At 46.8% G+C, this 23,470-nt stretch overlaps 1 protein-coding gene and 1 long non-coding RNA gene across 4 annotated transcripts in view; both read left to right on the forward strand.

Moving 5' to 3' along the window:
• Positions 1 to 86: 86 nt before the first annotated feature.
• LOC109285062 (uncharacterized) lies at positions 87 to 4,245 on the forward strand. The gene is made up of 2 exons (XR_002092733.2): positions 87 to 691; positions 763 to 4,245. It is a non-coding gene; the product is annotated as an uncharacterized LOC109285062 (long non-coding RNA).
• Positions 4,246 to 6,048: 1,803 nt separating this feature from the next.
• The window catches only part of GAPVD1 (GTPase activating protein and VPS9 domains 1), a 49,412-nt gene continuing 31,990 nt past the window's right edge, over positions 6,049 to 23,470 (forward strand). For 2 of the 3 annotated variants that reach the window (XM_014603005.3, XM_019495316.2), the window contains exon 1: positions 6,050 to 6,154. The gene's annotated coding sequence lies outside the window, so the exon portion shown is untranslated. Of the gene's footprint in view, positions 6,155 to 23,470 lie in introns of all 3 variants that reach the window. The other variant, XM_059715754.1, reaches the window with a different exon arrangement.

Here is a 23,470-nt window from a genome sequence, read left to right on the forward strand (position 1 = left end):
TCTTGCGCCCTGACGTCAGCGGCCCGGCGTCCCCTCTCAGCCCGCCCCGGCCGGCGCGGCGGGCCAATGGGAAGGCGGAACGGGAGCCAAGCGGAAGGCGCTCATTGGCTGGGGAGGCCGCTGTCAGGGGGGAAGGGGCGGCTAGGCCATTCTGGAAGTTTCCATGGTTACCGGGAGAGCCCAAGGGGCAGAGTCCTACCTCCCCCCCCCAGTGGTGGGGGTGTGACGTCAGAAGAGTGACCTGTGACCTCATTCCTGTGCAGCCAGGTGGCATGGCCCAGGGCGTGAGGGCGCGGCCGGCCCCTCAACGCCCAGCTGGCGCATCCCGCCCCCACCCTGCGTTCACCCGTTGGCTGCACCCCGAATGTCGACCGCCGCCCGGTGCCCGGCCATGCCGCGGCTTCCTCCTGGAGTCGCCCGTCTCGACCCCCAACCCCGACTCGGGTCCTAGAGGCTCCGTCCTCGTAACGGGAGCCACGACGCCTGACCCCCTTGAAATCACCCGCGCTGTCGAGCGCGGCGCGTGACCCGGCTCGCTGCCCCACCTCGGGGAAAATCGATGCTTGAAAAGTTTCAGGTGTCAAATCAAAGTCTTTGGAAAGGGGTACGCGACTGGAAACGGGCGGGCGGTTGAAAACCACGCTCTCGTCCTGCGGAGGGACGCCCGCTCGGAGACTCGCCAGACCTAACGGTAGGTTTTGCACCTGCCTCTCCATTCCCCGTGCTGGAAAAATGACATTTTCTGATCTTCTTATCTTCCAGGTCTGCAAGAAAGAGCCGCGCAAAGTTATATTCGGGAAGAATGACCCTGTCGAGCAGCGAGCGAGCGCCGGGAATGAGGAGACGGGCTTGTCGCAGAAGCTAAACGCGGACAGCGGAAAGCGCTCCGGCCGCACGTAGCACCAGGTGAGATGGTCGCAGCGTGCCGCGCTCAGAAGTAAACGTCGACTTCATTTATCCTCTTTCACGGCCTGAAAGTCTCCACAAAGGCACACGCCCGTCCTCTTTCGCTCTCACGCGTGCCTGCACAGGTGTGCCTTGCCCTAAAGCCCCATGAGCGCTCATGAAGATTTAAGGGAGAGTTTGTTATTGATACATATATTTTTTAAGTACCGTGTTGCTTACAGAACATTGTTTGCAACGGTGTATGTCGTTGCTCGCAATACATACGTGTCCGTAAGTGTGTGTGTAGGGAGAGAATATTTGTACCGTGTTGCGAACGTGTAAAACACAGTACGACACTCATATATTATTACAGGAACTATACGTCTTCTTAGGTAAGTTGCACCCTGCATACGTTAAAATATTTGTTACAGCGTTAAGTGAAGTATATAAGTTTAACGGCTAAGAGCCCATCAAGAGAGACGAGGACCATACAGTGCTATACCTGCATCTATGCATAGATACCATTTTCATTCTCTTTTGAAATCTCCTTTTAAGCCTTCATTTGACTAAGTCTCTGGTTTGGGAGGTTTCTGGTTTAGCTAAATGAATGTTATATTTCATTCTCTCTGTCATTATTTATTTCTGCTGTCTGTTCACATGTTTGTTGATTTAATCTTTTTCAGAAACTTTAGGTTAATGATGGAAGTCGCTGTATCTAACCTTTGGAGCAGTGGCTGTGAACCGGGGGTACGTGAAGCCTCCTCGGGGGGTGCGTGAGATATATTTCATACATTGTCTAACACAGGTCGAAGGGCCTAAAAACTTAATTTCCCATTGCAAGGGGGTACATGAAGTCTCACTCTGAGCCCAAGGGCTACGTCGACTGAAAGAGGTTCAGAACCGCTGCTTCAGAGGAACGTTCTCTCTTGGTGTGTGCATCTCCCAGGAGTTGGTCCTTTTCAGGGTACTTGTCTTCTCTCCTCAGCAAACGTTATGTAGATAAGCGTGCTGTATTCCTCTTCCTAAATCGCATGCTGGGGCTTGATGATGCTTGTTCAGTTCCCTAGAGGGAGCAATATCATAATGCCAGCGGATATTCTGGGTTACTGTTGCTTGGAATACAAGGTGGCAACTGGCTGTGTTGTACCTGATCTTATCAGGGTATCATTTGCTCCGTAGTTTTGTTTGACTACTATGTCTGGTCATTTTGTTCTATTTATTACATTTTTTTCTAAAATATTACCCCAAAGCATTTTTCAGATATTTAAAAATAATACCAATTAATGAGGGTTTCTTCCCCAGAAAAAAGCCCAAAGTTAAGAGGTGATGAGTTCACAAGAAGACTGGCACAGAGCGCTTTGGTGGTGGTGGACATAGTTATGGAAAACCATTGTCCATCATAGCAGGTGGCTTGCATGGAGAACTCCAAGAATAACCCAGGTACCGCTCTCTCATGGCAGTCAGTCTGCCCCAATGCTCCAGTGTCCTAGGGGATGTCAGTCCTACGGGGTGTTATGCCAATATTTGTGAAGAGCACTGAAGTCCTTGAGCATAAGGTTCTTAGTGTTAAGTGATCTTATTATTCATATATAATTATTGCTAGCGGTTCCATCCTTAAATAAGGCTGGAATAGAGATGCTGAAATAGAGATACTGACTCAGATACAAGGATTAAAAATCCCTCCACCTTTTCAGAAGAGTAGATGTTGCCTTGACCAAATTTCATGTGAATTCATACATTCCAGCAGCCTGAATTCTTCCTGCTGTTTTAACTAGGTGCAAGATTCACTTTGGGAAGGAAGGAGGGATGCTGTCAAGGGATTAAGCTGAGGTTTGGGGTTCTGAATTCTATCCCTTGCTATATGAATAATTTCCCTTGTGATCGTTCTTAAACGATTTAATCATCTCAGGCCTCAGCTTCCATCTGTAAAATGTTGCTGACAAATACTTTTCTATCTCACAGGGCAGTTTTGAAGTTAATTTAATGTCGTAAAGCTCTTCAACTCCTTGGATGAAAGGTGCTAAAGAAGGGGGAAGTAACATACTAGTATTATTATCGCAGTCTGGTTATTACTTATGTCCTACCCAGAACAATTACAAAGTGCGGGTGTTCACTATTAAACAGCTGCTCTGTTCCATTCCAGAGGTAACAGAGCTGACTAATCCTGCCTTCCGAAGGGTCCCAGACCATTAACAGCACCACTCCAATGTCTGCTGTCCGCTATATGGCTCAGGCTGTTAAAGACAAGATTTTCTCCACTATTTGTAAAAGCACTCAGAGATAAAAGGTGCAATGGAAATGTAGAGATTATTGAAAGGTATCATAAAGAGGACTGCTGGTTAGCTAAGTGGCTCTGCAATAGACTTTACCTGTATAGAGGCAGAAAACAGAAATGTGATCTGTAATGAACAACTGATTTTTCACACTTCTTTTATATTTAAGGGAAACATGACAAAAGCCAGTCTACCAGCACAGGAGACTGTACTTGTTATCCTCCAGTCACTTCACCTCAGGGAGAGGTCTTTTCTGGACCGTGTCCCCAGTTCAGAGATGAGTTGCTTTTCAGGGTGCTAGTTCTTCCTACAACCCAGATGTCTCCAAAAATAGATGGGAGCCAGGGGAAAGTGAGCAGAACAGGTGGGTTAGCAAGTGCTAAATAAAGAAGGTGTTACGGTTGCCATTTAAAATCACCGTAGTTGGGGGAAGGGAAGGAAGAGTATAAATCCACTGACTCGGGTGGAAGGAAGCGTATTGAAAAAACAAACACAAGATATGCAGATGCACCATGTAACACAAGTTAAAAAATGTAGTTTGCTCCTAACTGCTGCAGGTAGTCTCAGTTTCCGTTATAAGACAAGATTTCATATATTCAGCCTTTCCAAATTGAGAAGGAAGAGCTAGTTCCTGGTCAGGTCTGTCTTTTAAGCACTACCTGTCAGAACCTGATCTGTTATAACTTATTTAAAAGTAACAGGATCAAGCTGCCTCTTCAGAAAAAAGTGAGGATGTCTTGCTTCTAAAGTCAAGAAACACTGAGCTACAGGAATAGTAGCTGGAAACGTCACTCACTTGATTCAACTGTCTCAAATCTTGCCCTTTACTGTACTGTAAGTGATAAAGCTCTCTATGCCACTTCCTCACCCACCCAAAGAGGCTGCTGCAGAGGTCTGCATGGCTCGCTCTCTCCTAGCTTGAAAAACACGTATTAAAAATAATTTTCCAAATACTGATTAATTAGACAAAGTAATTTGAAGAACTTTTATCCTGTCTGAAGTCCTGGTTCACCCAGATTTACAATATCTAAAGATGCACTGAATTTAACTGCCACCACAATAAAAAATAATAATGACTTAAAAGGCAGTCAAATCTCTTCCTCTCCTGTCCCATCTTTGCGTCTCTTTGTGTGACCCGTCAGCTCAGTCCACCATGGCACGTTGCCAGCCGTCATCTGTTATTTGCCCCTTTCACACTGCAAAATCCATCGCCAGCTTTGGGTACCTTCCTCACCCACTCTCTTTGCTTTCTTGGGGCTGAACTGTTCTGAAAGGTGTGGGCTTTCATCATTACAAAGCTCTCTCATCATTTCTTTTTCGTGGGAAAGCTGCTCTGCAGCTACACTCCCCTTGACTGCCAGGCCCATAGAACCAGGCACCTTTGAACCCCTCCATCGGCCTCTCCCATGCAAGGTCTTGCCTACATCTAAAAGAGAAGTTGGACCAGTTCATCAAGTCGCATACAAGCTCTTGCTTAAGGTGCTACTTTGGTCTTTGAAGCCGGTGACAGGATATGTTGAAACTATCTGAGACCACTTCTTCTGTTTTCTGTTGTGACAGCCAGATGGACCAGGACAGCCTCCCATGCACCCACAGTAGCGCAGCCACCCATCCTATTTTGCTGAAGGCTCTGGTTTTTGGAGCTTCCTAACACCTGAAACCAGGGTGTGAAACCGTCCTGACATGTTTAGAAGTAACATCTTGTACAACTCATCTCTTCGCACAGGCTGCTCCCCAGTTTAAAGCGAAGGGCCTAGCAACAGCGCTCAGATGATAGCAGCCCTCAGTGACTAAGAGCTGAGAGGGGAGGTGCTGGGGTCTTACTGCAGGTAGATGTCCTTGTGCCCTGCAGTTATGCAAAGGATGCCTGGATGCCAGCCCCGTCCGAAATTCGGAGGGGATCGCTCTACATCACTGAAATGCTAACCTACAGAACGTGCATGTTAGAGCGTCATGGGCGTGAGCATTTGAATTCAGTTGTTTGCTCGTGCCTCGGGAGCAAACTGCTTGAAGTGAGATGGTTGCTTTGCTGCCGTGGAAGTTTCCTGTCTTCAGATAAACCGATCCCTGTACAAGATTGCAGCAAGCAGGGGAAGAAGAGCACAGATACCTCTGCAGACAGGCCTTACTGATTGATTGCACGGGAGCCAACTGCTGCTGGACTTGGTGGTTCTTGAGCGGGGACAAAGCTTGATCCACAGCGCACGCTGGAGCGCTGCTAAACCGTCCTGTTCTGCGTGGCACAGGTAGTAGACACACGTGTCTTGTGCCGCACGAAGTGGGAAGGCAAAGGCGGGGAGCTCTCATCTACTGTCATCGCAGCATAAAAACCAGCGGAGCGGTGCAAAGCCCGGTAAAACCTTGGCACGAGAGCTGCCCCCCTCGAGTCAGACCCCAAAGCGGGAACAGCGGCGGGAGGGGCCCGACCTAACCGTGCGGAAACTACGAGTCCCGACAGCCCCCGCGTGCGCCTTCCGCATGCGCAGTGCTGCCTGGCTCGTCCGGGTCTAGGACTACGGCTCCCGCCAGCCCTCGCGCGCCCCTCCCGCATGCGTAGTGCTGCCTGGCTCATCCGGGTCTAGGACTACGGCTCCCGCCAGCCCTCGCGCGCCCCTCCCGCATGCGCAGCGCGGCCCTGGCTGGCCCTGGTATAGAACTACGGCTCCCGCCAGCCCCCGCGCGCCCCTCCCGCATGCGCAGTACGGCCCTGGCTTGCCCGTGTCTAGAACTACGACTCCCGGCAGCCCTCGCGCGCCCTCCCGCATGCGCAGTACGGCCCTGGCTTGCCCGTGTCTAGAACTACGACTCCCGGCAGCCCTCGCGCGCCCTCCCGCATGCGTAGTGCGGCCCTGGCTCGTCTGGGTCTAGGACTACGGCTCCCGCCAGCCCCTCCCGCATGCGCAGTGCGGCCTGGCTCGTCCGCGCTGAGGCGGCCCGTGAGGTGGCGGAGCGGCCGGGCCGGAGCTGAGGCGGCGGCGGCGGCGGCACAGGCACAGGTCGGCTAAATCACCCCCCCCGCCCCCGGCCCCTTCGCGGCACCTCTCCCCCGCCTGGGACCCGAGCCGGGCCCGCCCCGAGCGGGCTGCAGTCCCCGCCGCAGCGCAGCGCAGCGCGGCCCGAGGCCCGGGCTCCATGGAGGGGAGGCGGCGGCGGCGTCCGTGCTGCGTGCCGTCCCCGCCCTGCTGCTCGGGCGGCGGCGGTGGCGGCGGCGGCGGCGGGGCTGCTGGAGCGCGGCCAGGCGGTGCCCCGCGCGCGGGCCGGGCGGGCTCGTCTCCGCGCTCGGGGCCCGCCGCGGGCCCGGGCCTCTGGCCGCGCGCTCGCCCTTCCTGGGGGCGGCTCCCCGCTCCGCCGGGCCGCTGCCGGCGCCCAGCCCGTCCTACGCACGGTTTGGCGGGGCGGGACGGGGGTCGCCCCCGCCGGTCCCCGCGGCGCTGCAGGGTCCGTCACGCCCAGGCGTCGTGCGGCGCCTCGTCCTCGCACGTTGTCTCTCCGCACACGCGCGTGGCCCCGTCTTCTCTCCGTGCCGCCGCCGCCGCCGCCGCGCTTCTCCTTTCGTTCCCAGCCACGCGTAGGACCTCTCCGTGTCGTCGCGGGGCCGCGCTCGCGCCGTACGTACCTATAACCCGAATCGTTTCCTCCCCGGTGTTTTATTTTGCGAGCGCGGCAGGCGCCGCGACGTGGCGCGGGGCGTTGCGCGCCTCGAGCGTGGAAGGAAAGCGCAGGTGCCGATGCCGCGAGCCGCCGTGGGGAAAGCCTCTCCAGTTCCTCTTGGATGGAGTTTGAGTCGGCGGAGACGCCCCGTTGCCCGTCTCTAGTTGCGTTTGTGGCTGGGTGGAAGAGCTGTCTCTAGTCCCTTTGGAGGAGCCGCCTCTTTCTGACCTGTGCCTCTGTGACGTCGGTTGTGGGCATTTCCACCGCGTGGTGTTCGCCTGCCATCCGTCGTGCCCAGCTTCCCGCGCCCGTTGTGCCGTGCGTCCTGGTCGGATTGCAGGGTTACTTCCGCTTGCTTGTTCTTGGTTACGAGCTTCAAAAAGAAAGCTCCGGGCTGTCACTAGCTGCGCTGCGCTGCGCTGCGCTGCGCTGCGCGCTGGCTGGGTGCATCGGTTTCCTGTCTTCTAAGGCTTAAGTTCTAATTTTCTTAATCCTCCTTTACTGACAGCACTCGCAACGAAACTTGAACGGGCAGAGTTAATTTCCAGAGTGTTTCTGGGCAGGTGCATGATGTTTAACATGCATGTGGGAGGCTATATGCATGTCAAGTCCCCACAGCCTTGTGTGCTGTTCCACGTAGACCAGGCGCAGGGCCGCTTACTGAGTTTTGGCAAGCCATCGACGGCCACATGACAGGCAGCCAGCAGCAGATAAATATTAACTTTCTAAATTTTTTAAGGACCCCATAGGTCAGCTAGAATGGTGTGGCGGGCCGCGTTTTGCCCACCCCGATGTAGACAGACCCTTGCATGGACATAGTGCTGTTAACGCCAGTGGGACTTGGCCCAGGGGATGTCACCAGCATTCATCGATGCAGAATATCTTTTGGAAAAGGGGACTATATTAGCATGAAATGCAAACAGACTCTCTATTATTCTGCTTCTCTGAAAAATTCTCTTTTCCTGACACACTGTGTCCAATCCATTGCAAATGCGCTTTTCCGAACTGATTTTTGTGTGGTTTCTCTTCTTGGCCATTGGTGAATTCTGCTAACAAAACCCCTTCTTTGCCTTCTGAAAACCTCCAGAAGTTTGACTCGGGGAGCTGATCCTATGTTTGACAGTTGTAACAGTTCTGAAATTCAACTTCATTTTTGTATAGGGGGTTTTGTAATGTCTGGATGAAAACTATATCTTTGTTTCCCTTGTCAGCTTTTCCTTGTGACCTTTTCCTTTGAGTTTCAAGATTTTTAGGTAACATGGAAATAACATCTTTAGAAATGAGGTTTGGAGTAAATGAAAATGATCTTCTGGGCAAAAAAGCAGTTATGGAGACTGAAAGATAAAGGTTCTCCCTTGTAAATATGGACAGCAATCTTATTTTAAAGTGTTATCAAACTCAAAGCCTTGACACTTAACAAGTATTAAAGACCTTGAAGATTGTAACCTATTCATTTTTAGTGAGTCAAAACAATATTTGTGTTTGGAGCTGGGGGATCTGCTTTCCACAACTTCGTGCGCATGTGCTATGGCATAATTTCCCCAGACTTTCAAGCTGATTTTCCTTTTAACTGTGCACTGAAAATAAATGTTTAAGTATGCTAAAATAAACTTGTGGATACAGACAAAAGTGCTGGGCTCCAAGTCTGTAAATGCAAGAGAGAGAGGAATTACAATATGGTTTAGTAGTAATTGCATATCTGTATTGATTTAGATTTATAAAATGCTGGAATTAAAAGATGCTAGTTTAAAAACTGTTAGCCTTTGACCTAGACTACAAAGGCAAATCATTACCAATTCTCACAGGCTCCTGACCCACCACTCCTGGGTGTGTCGAGAAGAATTTGACCATGTAGCGTGTGTTGAAGGTCAGCAGATCTCAGAGACTTGAAACCAGTTCCATTTGTTGATCCAGAAGTTGGGAGCCGTTCCCAAAGAGCAGTCTGGCCACTTCTCCTCGGATCCGGGGCACTCTAGTTTCTGCATTTCGGCTGGTTAATTTCCAGTATGGTAATACAGCACATGAAGTGAGACGGTCGGTTAAGAAAGTCCCACATTATTGGGAAAATTTATAGTTTCTAAATATCTCCACACTTCTTGGTTTTTGTTTTGTTTTGTTTCTTCAGCACAGGAAATGATTGTATAAGAAATAAGGCCATTTATTGAAACATGAGCTTTTCCTAGATATGGTGTATGTCTAACTAGTTACTAAGAGACCAGTCGCCATATTCAGGACATAGAAAAAGTAAGGGAATTGTCACAGAAAATTCTCTCAGAAAAGTGTTTAGTTCCTAGGCTAGATGTCAAGGGACTAGAGACTTCCAAGGAAGAGAATACAGAGGGTTCATTTTCCCACTCCAGTCTGAACATGGCTACTCCTTGGGAAAGCACTTGCATCCTCTTGTCTCCCATTGTATTTGAAAAGATGATGATCTTTCATTAATTTGTATGTTGAAAGTATTTTGCTACGTGATTGGTCTTTCTTTAAGTTGCTGCTGATGAAAATTGTGCTGTTGCAGTTGGCAAAGGAAGATATTTCTCTCTCTGTCTCTGTCTCAGAAAAAAAACACGCAGAAGTTCACTGAACAGTTTTCAGTTCGCCCTGCTGATGTGGGCACTCGATTTCAAAGTCTGTTGCATTATGATACTTGTCTGAGCTAGTCTGCATCCCTGCTCCCCAGTCCTGTTAAGCCTGGCCTACTAATCTTCTTTGATGGAGATTAATACCTTCAGCGTAATCATGGGGCAAATTTATAGTACAAAGTATAGGGTTATTCTCTTATTAATCCTAAGGTTTGAGAACTGCATTGTAGCTAACTGAAATGTGTGTTGCATGGTTTGAGATGATGAACATTGCAAGAGAGAAAAATCAGCTAAGTGAGTTTTATAAACTATGATACTTAAAAGTGCAAGAGGTGGAGATGTTTTGGGGTGATATCCTTTATTGGACCAGCTGAATAGTTGGGGAGGGCATAGACAAGTTTTCAGGCACAAGGTACATGAGGATGGTAAACTGTATCCAAAAGCTCTATATTTGCTCCAGTAAAAAGTACCACTCCTCCAAAAATCATTGCTTCTCACAAGCTTCCTGGACCATTACGGCTGCAGCATCCACACTTACTTAAGTGTCATTTTTTTGCTTAACTTTTTCCCCTAGCACTTGATGACATGCCATTTATTTAAATAGCTCAAGTCCCTTAACTCATTCAGCTTTTGTAAGTATTTGTGAGAGAAGAAATATTGTATGTTTTTATTTAGAGTAAATTATCATGGAAACCCTTCAAGCTTGCTGAAGAGGAGTTTTCCAATAACTTGGAGTGGTCCTGATTTTGTCTTGCCTTGCCTTGGCCTGGCTGACATCTGACTTGCCCAAACTTGCTTTGGAAGCTCATGTCTGCATAGGCTTGATGCTAACAAATGGCAGGAAAAATATAACTTACTTGTAGCCCTTCTTACTCTGGTAACCGACAGCTCTCAGTATGCAATCTCCTCCTCTGCCCCCTCCCTCTTTTAAGTAATTGTAGAAGACTCTTATAGAAGTGAGAACCGTTCTTTTTACATCACTGTAGAAAACCAGGTAAGCAGTGGTTACATTTTCAAGCCTCTAAATCAATATAGTGTTTTGAGAATTTTATTACTTTTTAGATATCTAGTCTACTAGATATAGCTAAGATGCATGTCACCTTAATATTTAAGCACCATATCCCTGTTTCCTTGTCTGTCATCTGTTGTGATGACTTATCAAGTGTCATGTCATACAAATCAGAATCATCTCTGCTAGTGATGTGCCAGAGCATTGTGATGTGTTGTGCAGTAAAGTAATTTCAGTTGCATTGCGGTGCACTTCTGTGGCTTCTAATACTCCTGTTGGCGCCTCATGACAACTTATATCTGTCTAATACATTGGAGTGTTCTTTGTGTAAACACGAGATTGCCAGGAGTAAGAGTTTATAAATATCACAGGAATTGGCATGCAAAATGCGAGCACTGTCTTGAATTCTAGGGGTGTATTTGCAGACACATGAAACTTAACTTTCTTCTCTTGGTCATAGAAAGCAAGTCATATAAATATCTCGGTTTTTCTATATGTTGTGCCCTATGAACATCTAGGAGTAAACTTCTGCCAACCCTCATTTACATATTCAATTGTCTGGAATCAGGTTGAGTCAGAAGTGAATGCAACTGGGTGGTCTTGGGTTTTTTTAAACCCCAAGAGCCATTCTTTAAGCTTCCTGTTCTAAAAGCTGGAGTAGAGTGAACTGAATGTCTCTGTAACCTACTGTAGGGAAGTTACAGCTTGGAAATAGTTTGCTCTTGATGTTTTCCTTAGGCAAGCTGTAAGTGGGAAGGAACTTTTTCTATTGATTTGAATGTCTTATTTCAAGTATTCACAATAGTATGCTCTATGCACATAATAGCTGTATCTTGAGCAGTGAAAGTAAGACTAAAATACAGTCATTTCTTGGCAGCATTATTTGCAAACTTCTCTTTTTGCTGAGCTACAGTTGGTTATTTTGGTCACTTTTTAACAGGCTTTTTAAGTGATAGTCTTTAGTAAAGCCTGCCAAAATGTCCCCCTCACAACCATGTCATTCCTTTACCGTTACGAGGTGTTCACAACCCAGTTGTGAACTCCATGCTAAAGATGAAGATAACTGGGCCATGCTACTGCCTGCGTCCACGTGACTGAAGAAGAATTCATTGTTGAGAACCCATGGGTGGGAACTGCGGCCATGCTCTCTTTCCAGACACTCAGAGTTCCCTGGTAATTGTTTGCAGGCACCTCATTCTTGTTTATGAAGGTTTAGCAAACTATGGAAGCTGTTTAATTTGCAAATGAGGCAAGATTTCACTGTGGCATGTAATTAATTTGGGCGTGTGCTTTTTCACAGTGATAAAGCACAACTGCGACAAGCAGCAAACTGCTGACCAGTTGAATCGAACTGTCATGATTGCGTTAGAAGTTCCAGAATAGAGTCTGTTAAATGTTAACGTCCTCTGCCTTGCCCCTGTTTGTGTGTTTCTTTGCTACATTAGTCACAATGTTAGTGTCATCAGTAGTACGTGCTTGTAATGTGTTTTTTAAGCCTTATGTTAGTTTAGTATTGAAGTCCCTAATAACAATAATACATTTAGAAAGCTACACCCCTATGCTGACCTTGTGACTGTTCTGTGCTTAGGTGTTCGGAATAGTTATTGGATTGCTATGATATAAATGATGTAAATGTTTCCACGTGAAATGCATCAGGATTTTTTCTGTGTGTTTGTAAAATCTGTATCTCAGTTTTCTGTTTGTAACATACTGAAGAATTTAAAGAATCCTTTTTATGTGGTAACCTGATCTGTTCTGCTATTCTGTAGCTCTCTAGTTTGTCAACTTATTTTTAGATGGGCTGTGTGCTCATGTGTGACAAGTCATTAAAAAATGTGCGTGGGAGTGTTGGTTTGAATTTTGAGCATCACCTGATTTTTATTTTTTTTGCTGCTCCTGCGTGAACCCTTCTAGGAGCAAAGCATTGCCTTCTTATTGCTGTGGTTTTATTCAGATAATCATGATTAGCTGCAAAGCTGTCTCTGAGTCTTTTCTATAGCTTCAAATGATACATGCGTGTGCCCATACCAACCTAGGGTGCTCACTTAGTAATGTGCTTCACACCTGTATTTGCTCTAGGGTTGCACAGTGAGCCTACAAAGAGAAGTAGACTGGGGTGGGGGCAAAGTCTTCCAAATGCTTTTGTGTAGAAACTGGTCCAAGTTGCGTCTAGTCCAGATTTGCCTTCTGAGAAAAGAAATGTCACCATGATGGTTTATGTCATATGGAATATATTCCATGGTGATGGAATATGTAACAAGTGGGATCTGTTTAGTAATATCTTTTATTTGAATCAATTATATGCTTGGGAAAGATGTTAGACAAGCTTTCAGGCCCCAAACACCCTCATTCAGCCTCTTGTGTCCTTGGGCATCTGTTAGCTACAAGAAGAGCTCTGCAAAGAGAAGTCCTGTCTTCCTTAGAAAGACAGGCATACTCTCTATTTAACCTAACTTACTAGATGTAAAGCTGCGCTGAAGATAAGGCAAAGTATTACTTCATGTGAAAACTATGGTCTGCCTTAGCTTAAGGATTTTAGTTCAAGTGAGCTAATCTGAGTAAAGAACATGCCTTTTTTTCCCCAGTGAAAACAAGGTCAGTGAGCTGACAGCCATGTCCTTGAGCTGTTGAAGAGCTGTCTAACTATGTGGGGAAGCAGACTTTTCCCTTTCTCAGTTTGATCTGATTTCTGATATTGAAAAGGTTCAGTGTGTGCCCGGGTTAGCAGGGGTGAAGGGGGAAGTGAGGCGTGGGTTCCCCATAGGACAGGAAGCCTCCTTGGGAGCTGAAGCCCAGCTCTGCTTGGTCTTTCTTCCTTGGACAGGGCACTTGGTCTCTGCTTTGCTTTCTGTAAGACTATTGCACTCCAGCCTCCTTAGGAAGTTGATCTTTGGTGCTTGTGAAGGTCTTTTGAAGGTGAAAAATCCTATAAATGCTAAGTATTATAATTCTTTTGGATTGCAATCTTGGATGTAGACTGGAGAGTGACTAAAGTAACAGTGCGTTCCTCCCGCTAGTGTTTTGTCAGCCCTGTAAGCTCAGTTTGGAGGTGTTTAAACTAGAAATGTATCTGGAATGGCTTTTAATTCACACAGGAAACCAATTTGCTCATTCTACAAAATGGGTGAGGTTCTGGGTTGAAGAATCTGGTGAAGTTTTAAGCTAACTTTATCTGTAAAAAGGCTGTGTCTGTTCCAGGGCTCCTAGGAAGGCTCCATTTGTTTGCAGGTTGTAGCCTCTGTTGGTTTTGACTAGTGACTGTTTTTTAATAGTTTAGTAGCATCCCTTTCTATGTGAAACTGCTAGACATATGTACAAGGTTATACGTAGCCAAGGACACAAAAAATAGTATTTTGTGGCTGCTGCAAGCTATAGTACTATGGCTAGCATTATTGGTTAGTTTCTTTATTTCAGATCTGACCACAATATATGGAACAAAGAAAGGAATGCTTTTCCTTCAAGCAAGCAATTTCCTATAAATCATGATCAATGGATTTATTCATCAGATTGCGTTCGACAAAATTCATCCTATCCTGTGGTCTCCATTATAATCTCTATATACTTGAGATGCTTTCCACAGTCTGGCCTACCGTGTGCTTCACTGAAAACCATTTTACATCATGAGTCTGATTTTTGTGGCTTGAGCTGGGGACTGGGAGCAGGTATATCTGGTTTCTGTGCAAGCTGTGCTGCACAGACTCGCTTCACAGTAGTGCACAAGACATCTGTGTCAGTTCCTACGTCTGAAATGTGCAGTGTTCTTTTATTGCTAATGCAGTATTGTCTGCTTAGGCTGGCTAGTAAGTGCAGGGTTTGCTTAACTACGTAACACCAGCCACAGTGTAGCCCATTGCTTCCACTCTAACAAATGTGGGTTTCAGCCCCACTCTGCTTTGGGAACTAACCATCTGTTGGTAACTGCCAGCAATGGCTAAAAGGCAGCTGGTGTTAGAAGCCTGGAAAATGACAGGAGCTAGTCTGCTCATGGCAACCATCTCCCATGGTTTTCAAGTTTCTATTAGTAGCCTGAGAATTATTACAGTAGAACTCGGATAGTTTGTATGCGGGTGTCTCGCAACTCTCCTAGTTCTCACTAGGTTGCTGAATTAAGAATGAGCTGAACTGCTCAGCTGTTTGCTACTGCTTTTACTTCAGAAAGCATTGCTTCTCCCACCGGCTGAAGCTGACCAGCAGGCCTGTGCAGCTAAGCAGAGAAGCAGTGCCCTTTGCAGCAACATTGCTGCAGCTCCCATGCCCCTGGACACTGCAGACCTATCCAGGTTTTCCTTTAGAAGCCTTGAACATGACAGGAGCTAGTCCAGGTGCCTCAACACTGACAGCCCTATGTGGTTAATGGGTGGTGTAGGCAGAGTTATTCTTCATGCAGTTTAGATGGGTGCAGAGGAGGCTGGTGCATGCAGTGAAATTTAAACCATTTTATTTAATGTGGCGCCAAGGAGCTCATTCCATCAAAGCAGAATTTCCATACAATAAGCTACGTAAAAAATGAATATATACTTCAGGCCAATGCTTAATATTTTGCTTTAAATAAAGTGTTTTCCTTGGTTGTATTGCAGGTAGATCTTTTAATCTTTACTTTTTCACTATCCAACACACTGGACAGATGTGTAGCAGCTCCAGTCCACATTAATTTTTCTTCATAGATAAGCCCTCAGATTGGGTACTGTAGGAATATAGCAGTGAGCCTAAAGGGACCAAGAGGCTATTTGTATCCTGTTCAGCACAGAGCCACAGAAATGAAAGACTGGAAGGGTCCTCAAGATATTACCTAGTCTAGTACAACCTCCCTTGCGGTGGGGCAGAATCAAGTATACTGAGACCCTCCTTAAATTACTTTAACTTATTTACACATGTATCTCCCTCCAGTGAAGGAGATTTCTCGGTGGCCTTCTTCAATGTTTCACCACTCTTAAAGATGGCAAGTTTTTCCTAATATCTTGCCTGATGGGAATATGGTTCACTGTATGAAGGGAAGTTAGAAAGTAAGGATTACTTGTGCAGAGTAGAAGAAGCCTTGAAGATGAGCTCATTTCAGAAGGGCAGTATTGAGAAGGTATGAGGCAGACGTGGTTGGGGGCCCTAGCCAAGGGCATGCAAACTGCTGCAGCACTACTTCATGTCAGGGGATCAGGAAGGAGGTGTCGAGTCGTGGAGTTAGTGTTGGGAGGCTTGTGTTTGGTACGGTGTCAGAAAGGAGTGAGTAGAGATCTGAAAAAATGGGGCATAAGGCTCTTGCCTCCTCCAGTGAATGACTGCTCTTGCTTTTGGTCTGCAAGTTGTGTCCGAATGATTATTGCAGTGCACCTGCAGGTCTTGAAGAAAGGCAATTTCTGTGGCAGGAAAGAAAGTGTTTTTCTCTGAAGTATCATCCTTTCTCTTCCAAAGAAAATTTGAGAAAATTATCCAGGAGCACATCTGCGAGGGACCAACAAGGGAGATTATGCTTTGGGGCAACCAACGTGGGTTCATTCGAGGCAGGTCCTGTCAGACCAACCTGTGGCCTTCTGTAACCAGGTCACACAATCCTTGGACACAGGTGTCACGGTGGATGTAGTCTTTCTGGACTTTGGGGTGGGAAACGGTGTCGAAGGCCTTCCTATTCTCATTAAAAAATTAGGCGACTGTGGCATCAATGCCTACACAGTCAGATGGGTCGCAAATTGGCTGGAGGGCTGCACCCAGAGAGTGGTGGTGGACGGGTCTTATTCGACCTGGAGAGATGTGGGCAGTGGAGTCCCCCAGGGCTCGGTCCTCAGGCCCACACTGTTCAATGTCTTCATCAGTGACTTGGATGAGGGGATGAAAAGCTCCTTGTTCAAATTCATGGATGACACTAAGATGTGGGGAGAAGTGGGGATGCTGGAGGAGAGAGACAGGATGCAACTAGATGTAGACAGGTTACAGGGGTGGGTGGATGAGAACAGGATGGGCTTCAGTACTGACAAGTGCAAGGTGCTGCACCTGGGGAAGAAGAACCAGCAACAGACCTACAGGCTGGGGAACTCCCTTCTCGTCAGCACAGAGGCAGAAAAGGATCTTGGAGTCATTATTGATTCCAAGATGAACATGGGCCACCAATGTGGGGACGCGGTCAGGAAGGCTAACTGCACCTTGTCATGCATCCACAGATGCATCTCGAGCAGGTCCAAGGAGGTGATCCTCCCCCTCTATGCGACACTGGTCAGGCCACAGCTGGAGTACTGTGTCCAGTTCTGGGCGTCGCACTTCAGGAGGGATGTGGCCAGCCTGGAGAGGGTCCAGAGGAGGCCACCCGCATGATCGGGGGCAGCAGGCAGACCCTACGAGGAGAGGCGACGGGACCTGAACCTGTTCAGCCTCCACAAGAGAAGGCTGAGAGGGGATCTGGTGGCCATTTACAAACTGGTCAAGGGAGACCAGCAGACTATGGGAGAGTCCCTGTTCCCCCGAGCACTACCGGGAGTAACGAGGAATGGCCATAAATTGACAGAGAGTAGATTCAGGCTAGATATCAGGAGGCACTACTTCACAGTCAGGGCAGCTAGAAACTGGAACCAACTTCTAAGATGTGATGTTGGCTCCTACCCTGGGGGTCTTGAAAAGGAGGCTGGATGAACACCTGGCCGGGGTCATTTGACCCCAGCATCCTTTCCTGCCCATGGCAGGGGGTCGGACTTGATGATCTGCTCAGGTCCCTTCCAACCCTACCAACTATGAAAGCAGATGGAAAGGCACTTTAACCAGTTTTGTGGTGTTAAACTTGGAATCCAGATGTACGAGCTGTGGACAAAGAACTGTTGTAACACCTTTCTTTCCCCCTCCACTTCATAATTAAGTTAGCACAGTGAAATATGATCCGTCTTTCATGGTGTGCAAGTTTGAAAGCTCTTGTGATTGAAACATCCTAGGGTCCCATTTCTGCCCTCAGATATAGACAGCTCTCCAGGGGGAAATGGAATTTGACCTTAAGTCTGAAGTGTGCCTTCTACACTCTGCACACTATGCTCGCATTTTCCTTGCATTGGCTCTCAAGACTCTTGTCTGGGTCAAATTTCTTTGACTTGCATAGTTTTCAGCCTTGCTGAAATCAAGTTGACACTTCAATTTTGCCATGTTGTTGTTGTTGTATGATTAAATCAGCAATCAGCTTTGTTAGTCTGACCTCCTTTTGGCCTGTGCTCGAGCGAATAAGAACATTCTCTCCCTGTGAATTCCAGGAGAGTGCCCTGTTTTGTGTCAAGAAACCCCAGCATTTTTCCATGGTCAGATCCATTTTATATTGCCTGCTGATTCTCAAAGGATTATTTACTTTAAAGTTGTTTAACTAGTTTGAAATCCTGATGCACCTTTTTAAGGCTAATTAAAGGATCTGTCTGGTGCTTCAGTCCTGTCTTGTTAGATAAGCACATGCATTGTCCTTTAGAATTTGGACCTTGTGCATACAGCACTCTGACATATATACCTTTCTGATTACTCTCATTTCCTCTCCAGTGAAATTTGATGTACTGTGATAGAAAAAGGAACTTGTACAAGAAACAGCAGCTGTTTTTTCCTCACTGAAACTGAATTTGCATTATTGTCATTAGCTATGAAATTTAAGTTCCAGGCTTTTGCAGTAATAAAAAATGTCTGTTTTCTCCATAAAAATAAGTGTTGGGCTTGTTTTTTTTTAAGGTTGAACACGTGAAGCCTGAAATATAATTAGCAGGTCTCCAAATACCACTGCAGAAATGTTTACTTTTACAAAATGCATTTAAAAAGTGTTTTTTTCCTATTCCAGGTTCTTGGCACTTGAAAATACCCTCAAATGCATGTCTTTAGCTTAGAATTATCATGAGTAAAAGTGTACCAACCCATTTAAAAATCATAGGAACAAATATTTGTCTATGAAAACCAGTTAAGTCTTCTATTTAAATCTACATTGTAAAGAGAAATTACTCTCAAGTAATTTATAGACTGTAATGGGGTAATTTCTTTCTTTTCTCTTTGCTGGCATGGTTTATTGTTTGCATAAACCCTTGTGTATATATTTAATTTGCCATCCTCTTTCATAAATCCTTTTTAAGTTCAAATACTTTCTGAAGTCTCAGTTTGTGAATTAAAAAAAAAATCTCAGACTTCTAGGTCGACACATTTATAACTGCAACATGATAGAATTCATCATAAGACATCGAGTGGGTAAACTAGTAGGGTGAAAGTGCTAGACTTTAGGAAAGCTGACTTCAGTGAACTCAGGCGATTTAGTCAAGGACGCACTTCAGAGTAGGAGTTTTGAAGAGATGGGGGCCCAGGAAGGGTGGCTGTGCCTTAAGGAAATGATCCTTCGGGCACAGAGGGAGACGATTCTGATGCGAGGAAAAAGAGGGAAAGGGGCCAGGAAGCTTCCTTGGCTGACCAGAGAAAACCAGGGCAGCCTGCGGACTAAAAGGGGAGCACATAAAAAGTGGAAACAGGGAGAGATTACCAAAGAGGAGTACACCTCCTCTGCTCGCACTTGTAGGGAGGCAGTTAGACGGGCCAAAGCTACCATGGAGCTGAGGATGGCATCCCAAGTAAAGGATAACAAAAATTGTTTTTTAGATATATAGGGAGTAAAAGGAAGGCCCAGGGAGGAATAGGACCCCTGCTAAATGGGCAGAAGCAATTGGTGATGGACAGGGGGGACAAGGCTGAACTCCTCAACGAGTTCTTTGCCTCAGTGTTCCTAAGTGAGGGGCAAGACAAGGCTCTCACTGGGATTGTAGAGACACAACAGCAGGGCACCAGATTGCCATGCGTAGATCCTGAGATGGTGCAGAGTTATTTGGAGGAACTGGATGCCTTTAAGTCGGCAGGCCCGGATGAGCTCCATCCGAGGGTGCTGAAGGCACTGGCTGACATCATTGCAAAGCCACTGGCGGGAATATTTGAACACTCTTGGCGCATGGGCCAAGTCCCGGAGGACTGGAAAAGGGCCAATGTGGTTCCCATTTTCAAGAAGTGGAGGAAGGAGGACCCAGGCAACTATAGGCCAATCAGTCTCACCTCCATCCTAGGCAAAGTCTTTGAAAAAATTATCAAGGCTCGCATTTGCAAGAGCCCGGCAGGACAAATTATGCTGAGGGGAAACCAGCACAGGTTCGTAGCAGGCAGATCGTGCCTGACCAATCTAGTCTCTTTTTATGACCAGGTTACAAAACACCTGAATGCAGGAGTAGGGGTTGACGTTGTTTACTTAGACTTCAGGAAGGCCTTTGATACAGTATCCCACCCCATACTGGTGAACAAGTTAAGAGGCTGTGACTTAGATGACTACACAGTCCGGTGGGTGGCGAATTGGCTGGAGGGTCGCACCCAGAGAGTCGTAGTGGATGGGTCGGTATCGACCTGGAAGAGTGTGGGCAGTGGGGTCCCGCAGGGCTCAGTCCTTGGACCGATACTCTTCAATATCTTCATCAGCGACTTGGACGAGGGAGTGAAGTGTACTCTGTCCAAGTTTGCGGATGACACAAAACTGTGGGGAGAAGTGGACACGCCGGAGGGCAGGGAACAACTACAAGCAGACCTGGACAGGTTGGACAAATGGGCAGAAAACAACAGAATGCAGTTCAACAAGGAGAAATGCAAAGTGCTGCACCTAGGGAGGAAAAGTGTCCAGCACACCTACAGCCTAGGGAATGACCTGCTGGGTGGCATGGAAGTGGAAAGGGATCTTGGAGTCCTAGCGGACTCCAAGATGAACACGAGTCGGCAGTGTGACGAAGCCATCAGAAAAGCTAATGGCACTTTATCGTGCATCAGCAGATGCATGACAAATAGGTCCAAGGAGGTGATACTTCCCCTCTGTCGGGCGCTGGTCAGACCGCAGTTGGAGTACTGCGTGCAATTCTGGGCGCCGCACTTCAAGAGGGATGTGGATGACCTGGAGAGGGTCCAGAGAAGGGCAACTTGTATGGTTAAGGGCTTGCAGGCCAAGTCCTATGAGGAGAGACTGGACCTCTTCAGCCTCCACAAGAGAAGGTTGAGAGGCGATGTTGTGGCTGCCTATAAGTTCATCACGGGGGCACAGAAGGGAATTGGTGAGGCTTTACTCACCAAGGCGCCCCCGGGGGTTACAAGAAACAATGGCCACAAGCTAGCAGAGAGCAGATTTAGACTGGACGTTAGGAAGAACTTCTTCACAGTCAGAGTGGCCAAGGTCTGGAACGGGCTCCCAAGGGAGGTGGTGCTCTCCCCTACCCTGGGGGTCTTCAAGAGGAGGTTAGATAGGCATCTAGCTGGGATCATCTAGACCCAGCACTCTTTCCTGCCTATGCAGGGGGTTGGACTCGATGATCTGTTGAGGTCCCTTCCAACCCTAGCATCTATGAATCTATGATATGCATGATAAAATTGCTGTAAAGTTCCCTTTTGATCACAAGGTCTTTTTTACTGTGCATATTAAGAGGAAAAAAAACAACCACAAATAAGTTTTTTCCACTATAAAAACCTAAGATATTGTGTAGCCCATGTATATTTGACTTTATTTTAAGGATGTGAAACTCATCAGATGCAAGTTAAGTATAAAATGCGACCTATTATAAGTACCGTGTCAGGAACTGTGCAGAGGTAGGAACTAGTTTTGCTTCAAAAGATGCGTAGTGCAGTTTCTCATGAATGAACTGAATAAAACACTAATTGCATGTAGTGATGAGAGCCATAAGAGTACCTAGACCTTATCTTACTTTGTGCGTGTAACACGACTTGTTTGTCATAGGGGGGCTGTTTCAGGCCCCAGATGCTGCAATATCTTGGAAAGGTGGGAGAAGCAATGACAATTTGCCAAGGGCCACAAACTCTTGTAGGCATAGGCATTTAAGGGCCAAAGCACAGTCCTGTTCCACCCAGCTTGAGTTCCTGTGTGGATTGTCATCCTCCTCCCCTAGCTAGTTCTGGGGACTGAGTCTTAGCATCACTGTGGAGGTTTGTTACACGAGTAGGCACAATAAAGGTTTTCAGAGACTCAAACAGGATGAATGCCTGCATGCTACTTACACTCCTATTATATGGAATAGGATCTGTCCCTAAAATATATATAGGTCATTATAGTCACCCTGCTACTTTAACATATTTGTGACAAACCAACTTCATAATGAATGAGGAGGTAATGGGATGGTGTCATTGCTTCCTGAAGTGAGTACCATCCATCCGTTTTGTGCATTGAGGCAGGGGATCTGTGCAAAAACAGGATGTGTGCACACAAAGGGGCTGAATTACTGTTCTATGGGCAACCTTAATTCTGTCATTTATGAATGCTTGCTTGACTCTGCAAACTTCTAACATTCTTTTAGTGAATCATTGCAGGAGATTTTGTAGACGGTTAAGGACAAACCAGGGGGGACTTCCACCACGGCATTACTTGTACCCACAGTGGATCACCAATAAGGTTGGACCCTTTGGATCTTTTCCTGGTTGTGAGTGGAATAAATTATAGTAGGTTGTTATCCTCTCTGGACCAGCACCAGAAGGGGATGGGATGCTGCCAGGGGGTCTCACAGAAACCTGATGACAGCAGGGCGATGGTAAGATTTTGGGTTGCTTGGAGGGAAGAGTGCTGTGGTGATTGCAGACTCATCTGCTCTGTCCCCTCCAGCCTGTTTGTGTCCCACCACAACCACCTCCTGCCTGGGTCCCAGTCTCCTCCCTGCAGGGTCTGATCCCAATCCTGTTCTCCGTCTCTAGTCACTCTTCATTCCCTGCGCAGCACTCTGAGCTGTGTTCAGTGTCCAGTACCTCTGTGGTACCCCCTCTTGTTATCCCCCCCCTTCTTGTCCAGTCTCCGTGTCCTGTGCTGGCTCCTTGTCTCATCTGGCTGAGGGCACAGGAGAGTTCCAGGAGGAAAACTGTTTTTACCCATCTTGGCACTGGGCTAAAACATGCTCAGTGCTGTGCAGGGGATTGCATGTGCATAGGTTGGCTTGTGCTAGCTACCCGCACAATTGGCATGAAACCTTCAGAGATTTGACTGACCTGTTAAGCTCCTGCTAGTCCATATTGATGATGCCAACTGATTCATTTTTTTTAAAGGCTTAAACTATGCCAAACTGGTTGGCTTTTCACAGGGATGCCAGAAGCACATCCCTGAAACTAAGGCTGCTCTTTTGATTCATTTTAGGGCCTTCTTGGAAATACAGGAGACAAAATTTGCCAGAATCCTTCCCCTCCCAACATTACAAGCAGTTGTTGTTTCTGGGCTCATTCTGGGAAGCAGCTGGATTGTGCTTGCTAAGGTTTTCTAAAAAAAGTTCAGTCTGAGGCGTTAGTCCAAATGGTTCAAGTTTGCCAAAGTCTTGTAAGCAAGTGTAAATGCGATGTTTAGTTTGGGAAGTGCCAGGTAAACTTCCTCAGTGGTCCTGCCAGGACAGTCTTCTGGGGTTGTAGTGTGAAAATAACTTGAAGCAAGAAATGATTTTGTCTGGGTTTTTTTTTCTATTTATTTCTCTAAGGCAGTTGCTTTTTAGACTTGTTGGATGTTCCATATTCTTTCTGAAGTCTTTAGGTTTGGGTTTTTTGTTTCTTAAATCACCATCAAGCAGAGAGATGATCACAGCAGTTCCTACAATGTTTGGCTTGATTTGTTGCTGTTAAGGATAGTTGGATATTGTGAATCTTGTTTGCAGTGAAGAAGATGCTTTTTAAGTCAGTCTTCCAGAGGTAGATGTACAAAACTTTCCGCCTGGGAAGGTTAGTTGTTCTCTGGCTCTTCCTCCCTGTCGGAATAGCCTTTTGGTTGTTAAACTGAATAAAGAACTTGATTACATGCTGAAGTTCTGGTTGGTGATCCATGCCCTTGAATGACCAGGATTTTTTTCTCAAATCTGTGCCCAACTAGGGGAGCTAATAAATAGCCTTTGGAAAGGATCCTGTGGTTTAGTGCCTGGTGTGGTAGGAACAGTCTTTCAAAGCGTGCAGAGAAGAGGGTGTTAGTCCAATAATCCATAAATCAGGCTCTAATTCAGCAGTTCTCAAACTTCTTCCAGTCAGGAGGCCGCTCTATCAGATTACTTCATGCAGCTTCTTACACGCAGCTGTTGTTTTTTGTTCCCACAGTT

The sequence above is a fragment of the Alligator mississippiensis genome, chromosome 12 (assembly GCF_030867095.1).
Source record: "Alligator mississippiensis isolate rAllMis1 chromosome 12, rAllMis1, whole genome shotgun sequence".
Taxonomy (NCBI): domain Eukaryota; kingdom Metazoa; phylum Chordata; order Crocodylia; family Alligatoridae; genus Alligator; species Alligator mississippiensis.